General features: G+C 50.3%; 1 protein-coding gene across 1 annotated transcript in view; it reads right to left on the bottom strand.

Moving 5' to 3' along the window:
• The window catches only part of LOC119395568 (lanC-like protein 3), a 114,368-nt gene that overhangs the window by 21,211 nt on the left and 78,710 nt on the right, over positions 1-14,447 (bottom strand). The window lies entirely within an intron of this gene.

Below are 14,447 nucleotides of genomic sequence, written 5' to 3'. Positions count from 1 at the left end.
AGCAAATACAAGTGGTGTACACAATTGTGTACATAGCGCGCCAAAGGGTTACACAGGGCAGGAACATCTAGGCTTGAATAGAAAAATATTCGTGAACACAGGGCCTCGCTGGAGCCGAAACGTTAGCACTGCATGTTCAAGAACATTCATGCTTCAGACAGGTGTCACATGTGTTGTGTGAGTGTTATACGGGTGTCACACAGTGCGTTTTGCTAAGTTATGAGCAGTGCACTGTGAAAATAGAACACGTGATGATGAAGACGAGTGCTTTTCAAAGATGTGTGGGCAGATATCCCAGATGGGACACAATTTCTTTTTTCACTGAGTCACGAGCGATAGCAGATGACGCACAGTGCGTGTCTTGTGCCTTCACACAAAGAAAATGAAGAAGACCCCCGACTATGACAGCGCACTCTACAGAAGCCTACTTCAAGCATCGGGGCATCAGACATGCTGCCACCACCATATATCACCCCGCAGCAAACGGCTTATGCGAAAGGGCCAATAAGACAATCAACCAGATGATTGCTATGGCTACCGCTGGGGGAGAAAAGTAGGCCGATGTTCTCCCATATGTTGTATTCAGACACGGTACACCAAACTCCATTCTTATTGGTGTACAGTAGGGGGGATCCAGTGCTGCCTCCAGATGTTGCTTACAGCTGCCGGGAACTTGAAGAGCTCAAAGAAGAATGAAGCTATTTCGTGGTAGTGTGTGAACGACTGTAAAAAGCCAGAGAGTTCACTGCCCGAGGAAAAACTGGTATGGCGCAAAGAAGACAAGGACAAAGCGAAAACACAAACTGACAGACACGGGTGCCAGTCTGATGTACGCTGCCACGTACATCAGACTGGCTCAAGAAAAACAGAAGGAGCACTTGGACAAGCACCCCAAGGATGTTGTGTTTGAGAGAGGGAAACTAGTGCTTCTCAAGGCTCCAACATCCGGTATGAAATTCACCACATCCTACACTGGTCCTCACAAGATAGTGAATGGAATGTCTCTCGTGAATTACGAGATCGAACTCGCAGACAACACGGGAAGTGACATCGTGCATGTAGAAAAATTAAGACCCTATCTGAGCCCCATTGCTCAGATGAAGCTACCTCATCCTTCGAACTAAACTGTACATGTGTTCCGTGCAGTGCAAATTATTGCTAGCGTTATGTACTTTTGTGTGCACAAAAGTAGAGAGACAATGCTAGCCTTTTGTAAGTAGTTCAAGTAGGACTGTTTAGGTCCCTTTACTTATGTTTTACCTATTTTCTCTTTTAGTGTTGTGTTAAGTATTTTGCGTTATAATGAGTCGAGACGACTGGCTTTAAAACTTGGGCATGTCACGAGCGACAGCCGACGACACTCGGTGTGTGTCTTAAGCCTTCGTGCAAAGAAAACGAAGAAGATCGACGCCGAGATCGCACGTGCTCGGGCAGCTTCTAAGAATAAAAGAAAAGGTGGAAGCAGTCCCTTCCCGGTCTCCAATGTGTTCGGGTGTCTTCCTTACGCCACCACACCACACACTGCCACTACAACCGATGTGTTATTCATTATGTGAGAACAGCATCTCTTCATCATTACTCGTTTTAGCTTCTGTGGGAGAGAGGTGTGCGATCGTAGTCAGGGCAGCCATGGGAGCTACGCGACATGGATCATCTGCCAGCATCCAGCCAAACCCCAGCCATGGCACACACAATTTGCACACCTTTTGTCTTCCTCCTCTGGTGCCCATTACCACTCTGCCCATCCCTCTGCAAAGGCAGTGGCACTGACCCGTGGGGGCCGGCTGCCCCCATCGGTGGTGAAACCTCGAAAGCTGGTGCAACAGATGAGGCAGGTCACCAGTGGGTGCATACTAACAGGCATACAACTGCAATTGGGCTGGCCAGCCACCTCAGGTGCGCAAGGTGAGACGCTCCATGTTGCCCAATGGCGGTGCCATAAGCCGCATCAGGTCGTTGGAGGCAGCGCCCACAAAGGACACTCAGCTGACGTCCTCAGTGGGGAATGGCATGGTCATCATCATCACCCCTGTCGTCATCACCAGCGCCCTACTCGTATGCTTGGGTTGCACCTCCCGTCTTTTAAATTTTTTTTCCTCTGCAACATTTGCTTCACGCTCCTGTCCGTCCTCAGCATCCGTTCCTTGTCTCAAACACAATCGACCTCCTCCACATGCTATTTCTGCTTTTTCTTGATTGTTGACGAGCCAACTTCCATCGATGGCTTTCTTCTCATCTCCTCCTCCTCCTCATCTTCCTCTTCGTGAAGCTTACTGTGGAACAATGTCCTTCGTGCGTCACTCACCATTTCAGTCTTCCTCCATGACATAATAATGTTCACAAAAGGGGGGCTGTACTTGTTATTGTCTTCTTCGTATGCCTCTCACTCTCTTCCTTCGTGTCACATTCTGTTCCTGCAGCTTTCTTGGCGCTTACACCACAATCCTGGGCAGTCTTGTCATTTTTGTTCTTGCCCTTCAGTTTCTTGGGCTCATTCACCGTGTCTGATTCTTGGTCACTGCTATCATCCTCCTTTCTGTCAGCATTGCTGTTCTGCTCAGTGTCCCTCTGACCTTGCCTGCCTGTTCATGCCAGGAGTTGCATGGCTCATCTTTGTCGATCATCCTGGGCATCACTGATGGAATAAGCATGCAAGCATCGTGTGTGGTCGCAACAAGGACATGACCCGTGAGGACTGAGTGACAGGACCTGTGCAAGGATGAAGACGATGAGGGGCATGTGAACAAGAGAGAAAAAATAAAAAATTATGGCAGCTCCACTACTGTGAAACCTGAGGAAGCACGTAGCACGCGTGCGCAGCAATTCCCCTTCGTAGAGTTCCCACTTCTTCGTCTACCAAGGTGCTGATGACGCCAATGTTTGAGGTAAGGATGTAGGGTTTCCCCTGCACGAGTAGAATCTTGTTAGGGAGAATCATAAACTCGGTGTGCAACATGTGCGCTACTTTTTGCTGCGCTTTATCGACTTCCTTCTTGTTACAGCAGTTTAGATACAAGTCGTCTGCAACGAGTTCCGTCAGGTTGTTTCCCCCACCAGATGTAGCGACACAGCGCCAGCGAAGCATAGGGGGAGGGGCATTTGCTTGGTCGGCGAGGTGGTGGCGCCCTCTCTGGCGCGGCCCCGGAGTCAGCCGCAGGTTTCCGACACATGTTTAGCGATCTTTAATTAATTATTGAGATTACTTCAATTATTGAGATTACTTCGTCACGTTTTCCAAGCACGCAAGACAAACCCGCATGACTGTTCACTCTGGGTGCACTTATCTCTTGCTGCTTTTCGCGTTTTTTGTTATGCTGCTCTAACATGGGTGGGCTTTCTTTTGACACCCGGAAGTTGAGAACACATGTTTTCGCCACTGAAACGTGAATGAAAAAGTACTAATACATAATGCAAAGACAAAGAAAGAGACTGCCTGGAGAAAAGCAGGGACACTTTCTTCAAACAGCGATGAAGATTCGCTATTTATCATGTGTACAGTGGTAACTTTAGGAGACGAAAACAGATAAGTGGAAATCAACTATGAAGAAGCTGGGCGCACAAGTTGGATGCCTAACACAAAAAGAAGAATGAGCAGCACTTTGTGTGCATGCGTGCGTGTGCTTGAAGGCTCTGAATAGCTCTAAAGGCAACCCGCCTCATCACATTCCCGTGAGTGCCAGTAGCACCTGTATTCGTTTAAGGGGGGACGTGGCTTTCGGTACCAACTTTCTTATTTCTTCATGGATTTTGATGAAAATTGGCACACTTATTTGAAATGTTTTTTTAATGCTACCGTAGAAATTTCATGAATATATCTTTACAACTTTTTGATGTACAATATATTTCACCTTCTGCTCTTGTTCCGAGTCTGACTCGCTTAAAAAATGTGATAGGAAACTCGTTCAAAGTGCTATGCATTCTAAGATGTCTGATTGCGGGCATGACATTCTTAGATTTTTTTATTTGCAACAAAATTTTTTTTAGTTTTCATTTTTCATGAGGTGACTGTGCAACAGGCATCGAGGCCTTGTGCAACTTGTCAAATAGCTAATTATCAAAAGGCCATACTGAAAAAGCAAGAATGTCACGCCCTGAACTGTGCTTCAAGGAATATAGAACAAAAAACGGAACTGCAATAGACCCAGCGGTCAGTGAGAAATCAGCGGAACAAGCGAAGCAGGAAGCAAGAAAAGTCGTTTTGAGAAAACGGCTTTTAAAGTTGTACCAACGATATTACTTCATCAAAAGGCACTGGGGTCGTAATCTTTTGAGTCCTCCGTAATGTGCAGTTTCTTGAGTGCCCTGTCTTTAGTTTGAGGTGCCTTGCTTCTCTAAAACACAAGAAGATTGTGATCTTTAATGTGTTTTATAAGGTTGGACCTCCTGCACATGTGGCCTTTTATCTGTTGTGCCTTTGTTTTCTTTCTTTTTTTCTTAAAATCCTTTTCTGATATACAAAGAACATGTAGCATGAATTTTAAACAAAGTTATGAAGTGGTGTAATAGACATGACAAAAAACAAGATATTGTAATGCAAGTACTAGGTCATGTACTATGATGATTTGCCAGCTTTCTTGTATTCATGCTCTCATTAACATAATTAACAGCCTTGATTGCAATTGATCATTGAATCATTTTTATAGGATACTAAGAGCGGCTCTCATCATGACAACCTATCCCTTCCTCCTAAATAACAGGCAGTTATGGCCAAGACATTGGTGGAATAGGAATTCCTTAGCTGTTTATTCAAGACGCGAACTGGGCAGATATGAATTCATCTCTCTGTTTCACTCGTCAAGTTAATTTGTAAACCTCGCCTGCGATGCGCTTCATCATTCACCCGGTCGCGGACACGGTTTTCTGCGTGGCTTTTATTTTTTCAGATGATTCATGAGCGCTTACGGCGATACCAAGCACGGCCCCAAGCGCGCCTAAATTGCATCACCAGTGCTTTATTTCACCTCAAGTGCTCGGCCGCATATTCCGGGAAGTCGGCACGCGATGTGCTGGGTGGCGGCATTCAGTGACGATGCGCAATATGCCTAGGTGCGGCGACGAAAAATATGCGCGCAACGTGTTCGGCCTCGCATTTCGGGACGCCGACGCGCGCCCGCTGCGCGACGAGCTTGGCCGTGGGGTCAGCTGCCGATGCGTAAAATGACCATCCGCTGTACCGAGGAGCCCGCGGGGGAAGCGCTTCGTTCCTTGCGAAGAAGCACACTGCCGCGAGTCCGCTAACGCGTTGTTCTTGCCCGCAAAATTCGAGGTTCGTCTCGCGTGCCGACGCCGTGAGCGGAGTTAGGCCTAGTGACGACTCCGAGCAGTAGACGCGCCGGCCGCGGTGCCCGATGTTTCAAAGTACGTAATGCGTGGTCGCGAGTACAAAGAGTCGTCCTGCGATCATCATCGTCACGACATCCGAAGTGCGCATAAGCAGAACCTCCAACCACGGATCGGACGAGTCAACGCTAGAGAGTCGGTCCGAGACGCGCGTTTGCGATGTTCGCTACGAGTGCGGCGCGCCATCGTAATCCCATCGAGCTTCCGGTAGTAGCTCCAAACTAAAACGTAGTACTTGTTCAACGTTATCGTCCAGCTGTGAACACAGAGCGATTGCGAATACGCCACGAAGTAGCGCGACTTTCGACAGCCGTGAGCTCGAGACGCACGAGCTGCAGACGACGATCTCCCGGAGCGAGCATCGGACCAATGGCGAGGCGCGCTGGGGCAACATGGCGGACGCGGCCAATCGGAGGGCTCGAAACGACCTTCGAACATTTGCTTTTTGTGCGCTTGTTTTCGAAGGGAGGAGCCAGCTGAGGCGGGGAATTTGAAGACGGAGAAATGCGCTTTCCGATGAGCCCAAGATATCGGCGCTCGGTGGCGTCGTTGCGGAGCTACGATTTTTTGAAAATCAGTGTTTTTTTGCGATTTCCCCAATAATTTTCGCCACCTCGGCAGGCGCAACAATTTTTTTATAGCACTTCTACGCGGTTTTCGGTGAAGATATTTTGGAATCTGATATAAAAAGGGCTACAGAAACTGAAAATGTGATTTTCAAAAAATCGATTTTTTTGCCGTTTTTCGCGATACGAAAGCCGCGTCCCCCCTTAAAGTATACTTTTGTCGTACCGAACCCTGTGCATTTCTTGTCTACACTTCTTACGGGTCTGTGTGTCGTTCAGTAAGTGACTGCCGACTGCCCAGGGTTATCAATAAAAGGGATGTGTGTGCTTTTCACGGCAGCCGGCAATAATTAATATCTGGGGTTTAATGTCCCAAAACATGGCTTCCAGCAGCCATGCACGAAAGTGCTTGGAAACAGCAGGCACACATAATGAGACCTGCCGCAGGGTGAAAGGAGAGATTTGGAAAAAGAAGGCACAAGGTGCCATGCTTTATGGTGGATAGGAGAGGGATCACAGCGAGGGGCTTAATAAAAGATTCTCCTTGCTGAGCCTTCAGAATAGGAAAAGTGAGATGATGCCTCAAGTTGAGGGGGTTGGGGACTACTTTTCCTTCCACTTGGGTTTGTCGTGGGGTGCAACGAGTACGTGCAGCGACATGTAGCGCAGCATTTTGTCATTGTCGGCTAGCTATGGAGCCCGCCGAAGGATTCTAGAGCATTATTAACGGCTGGCTGAAGTGCCTCGACAGCGTAAAAATTGCAGCTCAAAAAACACTTGGTGTCAAGCAGACCGCCCTTCGTGCGACAAAAAATTAACGGCAGGATGTTCTGAGAATGATACGTGTGCAACGTTACGTACAACAACGTGTCAGCGCCGAAACATGTGCCTTCCATTCAAGAACGATGGCTGTTACATCATGCACGCTGTGATTTTGGCTAAACACATGCCATTCGGTAAGTACAGCGCAACCGGCATTATGCTGTGCAGAAAATTTGAGTTTATAGGGCAGATTTCGGGATTCATACGCTTACCATCCTTGCCGTTGCTGTCTATTAGCTGCTCGTATAAAAGTTACGTAGTTAAAAAGAAAAGTTGAAACATCAGCGTGCTGTAAATGAAGAGGACGGAGAGTTCATGTTCGTGTGGGATGCCGTGTCGATGGAAGGACGCATTCCAACATAAAACATAACGACTGTTTATTAGCGTAAAAGCAGCAGTGGGGCGAACATACCGAAGCTTCGCTCAGTTGGGTAGTGAAGGAAAGATGTGTTCCGAGCTTGGCAGCTTGGTTTTATAGCCACAGTCGGTGACGTAAGCCTCCGGTGACGCTGCGGTGGCGCTGTCCCTTATCGGTGGCGTGGTGTAGGATGCAGCCGTGTCACGCTGGGTTAGACAGTGATGAGGCGGAGGCTGCGCCGGTTTGTGCGCAGTGTGTCGCCACATCACCCCCCCGCGGAGTGCAGATCCCTCAGGGTCTGTAGAAATCTCGGAGGCGTACCAGATGTCCAGAGCGGGTCGAGACCGGAGCAGGCTGCGACGTCGGCGGCTGTGGATAGATGCCTCTGGATGGAGTGGCGGTGCCCAGTTCGTTCGAAGCGATGTATGCGGGCTTGAGCCAGTCAATCGAGACGTGGACGTCGTTCCCGTTCAGGCGCAGAGTGAAATTTTTGTTGTCGCGATGTACGACCAGGTAGGGTCCGCTGTAGGGTGGCTGGAAAGGCCTACGGACGGTGTCGTCGCGGAGGAAAGCATGCGTGCACGATGCTAGCTCCTCGAAGACGAAAGGTGTAGGCTTGCAGTGTTGGGCTGCAAGTGACGGGCATAAGGCGGCGATGGTGCGTCGGAGCCGGGCGACGAAGTCGGTGGGATCGGACGTCGTAGTGCTGGATGGCAGTGCAGTGAGAAATTCACCTGGGAGACGGAGTGGTTCCCCGTAGCCAAGCTCTGCTGGTGTAGCGTGGATGTCCGGCTTGAAGGTGGCGCGAAGACCGGGGATCACGGCTGGGATGGCCTCGAGCCAGTTGAGCCGGGTGCCACATAATGGCTACTTTGAACTGTCGGTGGAAACGCACGATCATTCCGTTGGTGCAGGGGTGGTAACTGGTGGTCCTCAAGCGTTCAAAACCGATGGTCAGCCCGAGGAGCCTGAAAAGGAGCGACTCGAACTGTCGTCCTTGGTCGGTGGTTATGCGGCGGGGGACGCTGAAACGAACAATCCAGCCGGTGAAGAAGGCTGAGGCAACGTCTTCCGCAGTGATTCCCACGCGGGGCCGTGCGTCGGGCCATCGAGTGTACCGATAGATGGCGGTGAGGCAGTAGCGATAGGGTCCAGCCGGAGGAAAGGGTCCTATGATGTCGAGGCGGACGTGCTCAAACCGACCAGAGGGCTGAGGGAATGTTCCGAGTGGTGACGTGACGGGCCTATAGAAACTCGCCGAAGACAAGGAGAAGAAGAAGACAGCGGGCACAGAAGAGCGCGCGCAATAATGAGCAAATAAAGAAAAGGAAGAATCTTGTTTATCGTTCGCATCGAACGCAGTTTGTCTCGATCGTCTCGTCTCGTTTCTGCGACAGGGCCTGTTGACTTTAGCGCGTTGGCATTGAATGCAGGAGCGCGCCCAGGTGCGACAATCCCGCTGCATGGAGGGTCAGACATAGCGGTCAGCCACGAGGCGTGTAGAGGCGCATATGCCGGGATGGCTGAGGTTGTGGAGCTGGTCGAAAAGACCACGGCGATGGGACAGGGGCACATAGGGCCTGCTTCGTCCTATCAACATGTCACAACAGATTGTGGTTTTCGACCCTGGGATGGGGACTTGTTGCAGCTGTAGTGAGGACCTGCCCTTGAGAACTTCCTGCAGTTCGGCGTCCGTAGTCTGAGCCTCAGCGAGGACGTCTGCTGTTATCTGCACAAAGCTGATGGCTGCTACACGTGAAAGCGCGTAGGCAACCACGTTTTTCCCGCTGACGTGTTGGATGTCGGTGGCGAACTGTGCAACGAACGAGAGTTGGTTCTGCTGTGCAGGCGGGAGTTTGTCGCGACGTTGAGAGAAGGCGTAGGTAAGAGGCTTGTGGTCGGTATAGATGGTGCAGTTCTGTGCTTCGAGAATATGGCAGAAGTGTTGCACTGCTTCGTATATCGCCAGAAGTTCTCTGTGGCAGGCTGGCAAACTTGTCGGGGCGGTGGTCGTGGTTTCGTCAGTGGAACTGGCGGTTGAAGGGGTCGTTTTCCAAGCTTCGAGTTTCTTGGAGAAGAAAGCCAAGGGATGCCAAATGTTGTCCACGTGTTGCATGAGGGCGGCGCCGATGGCGAAGCTAGATGCATCCGTGAATAAAGGGAGCGTCTGGCACGGGATGGGCAAGAAGCGTGGCAGTGCAGAGGGCGGCTTTGCAATCTTTGAAAGTTTTCGCTAACGTCGGTGTCCACGTGACGGGTTGATTTCCTTGTAGGCCAGCCAAAGCATCATGGAGGGGAGCCTGATAGTCGGCTGCGTGTGGTAAGAGACACCTGTAAAAGTTCAGCATGCCGAAGGAAACGGTGAAGGTCGTTAGAGGTGGTGGGTTGAGGGTAATTCTGCAGGTCCGAGATGTGTTGGGGCAAGGGTTGAGTTCCCTCAGATGAAACTTCGTGGCCGAGAAAGCGGACCACGGAAGCGCCTAGCGTGCCTTTTTGGATACTGACGAGTAGACCGTGGTCATCGAGGCGTTGGAACAGCAGACGAAGGTGCCTGTGGTGCTCTTCGGTGTCACGGGAAAATACCAGTATGTCGTCAAGGTAAATGAAACAGAAGTTGAGGCCACGGACGACTTCGTCGATGAAGCGCTCAAAGGTTTGTCCAGCGTTCCTCAGGCCGAAGCTCATGAAAGGAAACTCGAACAAGCCAAAAGGAGTGATGATTGCTGTTTTCGGGACGTCATCCGGATTGACAGGTATCTGTGTGTACGCCTTCACCAAGTCTAGCACGAAGAACACATGGCAGCCATAAATGCGATAGGCGAAGTCCTGCATGTGGTGGACGAGGTACCTGTCTGGGATTACAGTGTTCTAGAAGTTTGTAGTGCGCTCACTGAGCGGCGGAGCGTGACGCACTTCATGTCGCCGCCGACAGGCGGCACGGCTCGCAGCGTCACCTGAAACTTTCCGGCGGATTGCTGGGCGCGGCTAGCGCGCGTTGCTGTTTTGCGCGCAAGAAAAGTAAAAGTTACGGTGCGCAACACACGGAGCTTTTTGATGCACCTTTTCTGTGAGTTGTGGACTAAATTACTGTCGTTGTGACTGATTTACGAAGGGTGGGCGATGTTTAAAGCGGCTATTGCATAGATGAATGCTCCTCCACATCAGGGTTGCCACTGACTTTCGAGTAAATGTCGCCAAACGACGAGCAAAAAGTCGCCAGAAGTCGCCATTTTTTTACAAATTTCGCCAAAAAAGTAGCCATTCTAGATATGTGCGGCATACCCAGTAATAAAAATTTCCACTCACGTATAGCCCCGTACAATACAGTACCATCCAAGACCCTTAAATTATATTGACGTTTCTCGATGCCAGTCGTATCGCCCGCTTCACCATGGGAGTGCATGGTGCTGCTTCTCCGACTAGCCGCAAGACGTGCGTGGTGGCGCAAGGGTGAATGAACGAAACGCTCATGATATCCTTCCATCCCTGTCCTCTCGTTTCAAAGCTAAAAGTGGGGTATAAACATTGGGCGAAAACCGTGAAAGCATTATTTGTAGACAGCTTTACGTACCCTTATATGAATTAAAAGGATTAAAAGATTTATTGAAGGTAACACGACAGAATTCTTACAGGAACAGATCATTAGTTAGCCTTACAACTTTTCAGTGTGAACTAATATGATACCGGACATCACCGACCCTTTCTTATAGTTATTTATATCTACACGCGTCAACCCGATGCGTTATTGCTGTATAACAATGTAAAATGCTATATAACAATTGTTTTTATTGCACACGCTCACCGAGAACAGTGAAAAATGCCTCAATAAATAATTTTTATTGCAGAAATAGCCGCAGTATCCGCCTCTCTTCGCTATTCCAAATAGTCTTTGCGAGCTGAACTGGGGGTACTGCAACAGTGAATAAGTCGCCAAGCTATTCAGAGCTGTTGGAGCTTTGGCGGAACAAATGGTCGGAGCAGGCGGCCAACCCGTCGTCTCAAGGGCGTAGCCAAGGGGGGGGGGGGTTGGGGGGGTTCAACCTCCCCCCCCCCCCCCGAAATTTTTCAGTTTTGCTTGCGTATATAGGCACGCACGAACATACATAAAGTATGGTTGAACAGCCCCCGAAAAAAATTTCTGGCTACGTCCCTGCGTCGTCTTGCCCCTTCAGATGCGAAACTTCAGATAAGCTTAAAGCACCTAAAGCCATAAACCTATAGTCAATCAGTGGCCCCTCGCGGTTCGCAAGGCAGTCCGCTGACTTACATTTTGCTAGAATGTCGCTGGGGGACGTTCCAGTACCTCCTGCATCTAGATGGCATCCCGAACTAAGGATCCCACTCACTGATCTCATTTTCACAGAACATCAAATAAACGTTTTATTATCTCTCTAGATGAATTGAGGAGGTACACACGAGTTACAGGACGGACATACCGAATGACGCGTGATCTGCACATTCTACTCGTGGGTCTAAAACCAAGAAAAGTACTGAGAATGTTGCCGCTCATTCGTTGGGAAGACACTGAGCTTAGGATTCAAAACTCGGTGGAGACCTGAGCCGAAAATCGCCAAAAATTCGCCATGTCGCCATTCATAATTTTAGGTCGCCACGGGCCTCTCAAATTCGCCAATTTGGCGAAAAGTAGCCACCATTGGCAACCCTGCTCCACATAGCCGCTGCAGTAACAGATAGGGCGTGTAGTTGGGGGTTGAAGTTTTTTTTTTTTTTTTGTTGTTGTCCTGCTGGTCGATACGATTTTCAATGCCATTTCGCCACTGTAACGATCATAGCGACTTCACTCTCGCCTTTCAAGCCCCGCAACAACGCTTCACTTTTTTCTTTTTTTTTTATTCGCATATATGTGTAATAGGAGAATCTGTTGCTGGGCTTGTTGGTATACATACTTGAAGAAACGAAAAAACCAGCTTACGGACGCCTACACAAGAAGAGAAGACACTCGCTGGAACTAGCAACAGGTTTAATGAAACCACATAACGTTCCCTGATAAGCCAAGCGCGCATGCGTCGTACATAAAACACGTGTGATTCACAATAAGAGAGAATGACAACCACATTTTTTTTTAAATAAGCAATATCTTTCTTTGATAGTGACAGATACACTAATGCATTTGTTCGAACCATATGTTTCCAGATTTGCGCTTCAATCACTTAACGTTCGTATTAATTGCGTGGTTCCCTTACCAATAATTTGCGTGCCTTTCAGATCAGGAGAACAGCCGCACACCCGGCAATGAGCAGGCAGATTTGCTCCTCCTCCTGGCCTGTAGACCTCTGATCTGATTTTATTTACACAAACCCCGGCCTATGTATGCGCAAATGCTTGCCATGATTAACAATGCAGAAATGGTCACGACCAATAAACAGCCGACGACGACAATGATCTAACAGGCACTGGAGCATCCCAAAAGGAGCCCAATCCCTACGGGTCTCCCGCTTCCTAATGACAGCTACTTCAGTCTCCCCTACATCTCCTTTTTCTGTACACGAGTATGGTTTTGCTGTCACCACCCTCCTGTTTTTTGTTTTTTTTTGCTTTTATTGTTACCGCACTTGACTACGCGGTGACTCCTAGCTTCGTTGGGTCCAGCTGTTTTTGTTGTCAAACGCTGCCCCAACAATTTCTCTGCACGTACGCTGCATGCCCCATGTGCACGACCGCCGGAGGCTGTAGCGCGTCCCTCCCGTTCAGATGCAGCGGTGGACCGTCTTTGAGACAGTTGCAGTTTGCGGACGGACACAAATGCCGATCCTTCAGAAAAACAAGCATACGTAAGTGCAGCAAAGCGGTACGCGTGGTGCCGATCGACAAAGGTCCTTCAAACGAATGAATGGCGTGAACATGCGCTGCAGCTGGGGGAATCAGCTTAAAAGAATAAAAGGCTCGACCCCCTCCTCCCTCAATTTTTTTTTTGTGGTCTCTTTTAAGTGTCATTGTGGTGGCCCTCTTACCGCCTTCAACTCCGCGTTTGTTGAACCCCCCGGAACTACATCGTAACCAGCGTAACCCCGACCAAGGGACGCGCTTCGCTCCCCGCAAGAGAAGTTTTCAGGAGAAACTGGCGGCAGCGCCCCTGGCGGGCGCCCAGGCTGTCGACGCGGAGAGGGCCATGGCGGCGCGGCGCAGGGATACGGCAGTGAGCCCACTGCCCCCTTCTAGTACACTGTACCGGGATGGTGCGCGCGTTGAGGGCCCGGTAGTCCCCACAGGGCCGCCAGCCTTTGGTCTTCTTCGGAACAAGGTGGAGTGGCGAGGCCCAAGCACTGTCAGAGCGGAGGGAGATTCCTTCGCGGAGCATGGCGTCGAATTCTGCTTCGGCTATGCGCATGCGGTCCGGGGCAAGGCGACGGGCGCGGCAGAAAACCAGGGGGTCTGAAGTGGTCTGGATGTAGTGCATGGTGGTGTGCCGCACTTTGCGTGGCAGTCTGCTGGGCCGCGTAAATCCGGGAAATTCGGCAAGGATGGCGTGGTATGGCGAATGATTGTCAACACTGAGTACCTTGATGCTTGGCTGTTGGGCGGTCGTTCGCTGGCCTGGTGTGGAATGTCCCATTGTCGCGTCGATGAGGAGGTCGTTGCGGCAGTCCGGAAGGAGGTTGTAGTGGGCCAGAAAGTCTGAGCTGATGATTGCCTCGGCGACGTCGGCGATGACTAAATTCCAGCGAAGGTCACGGCGTAAGTTTCTGAGCTGGATGTGCAGGTGGAGCGAGCCGTACGTCTTGATTGTGGAGCGGTTTGCCGCACTGAGCTCGAAAGACGTAGGCAGACGAGGACCTTGAAGATGGGATCGCAGGGAGCAGCAAATGTCGGAACCCCTGTCTACAAGAAACTGCTGCTTCATGATTTGGTCGGTGACGAAGATGCAACGGCCTCCGGGTTGGCAGCTTGCGGCCCTCTCTACAAGCTGCCGTTGACGTTTTCCGCATGCCCAGCGGAACAGGGTGGTTGACATTGCCGGGCTCTGTCCCCGAAGTGTATAGTTGGTAGTAACACAGGCCGTTGTTATCGGGTTGCCGCGAGGAAGTGGTGTTAAGGTCACGGCTTTGCGAGTGGCAGCGCTGGTGTATCTGAAGACGTTCACCCAGACGTTGTTGAATGGAGTTGAGCTGTCGATTGATGTCGTCTATACGGCATGCAAGCTCCGCGGTGTTCAGCGGTGCAGTGACAGCCTGGATGGTGGGCGACAACTGCAGCAAGGAGACCTCGATGACGCAATGAGCAATCTCTACAAGGTCGTTAAGAGGTAGCATAACCTGAGCCTGCAGAATTACCTGGACGTGCGGCGGGAGTCGTTGGAGCCAAAGCACTCGCACGAAGGAATCCTGGACTTGCATGTTGCC

This window comes from Rhipicephalus sanguineus, chromosome 6 (genome assembly GCF_013339695.2).
Source record: "Rhipicephalus sanguineus isolate Rsan-2018 chromosome 6, BIME_Rsan_1.4, whole genome shotgun sequence".
NCBI classification, from domain to species: domain Eukaryota; kingdom Metazoa; phylum Arthropoda; class Arachnida; order Ixodida; family Ixodidae; genus Rhipicephalus; species Rhipicephalus sanguineus.
Note: the sequence above shows the minus strand (reverse complement) of the source record. Positions and strands in the feature narration are given on the sequence as shown.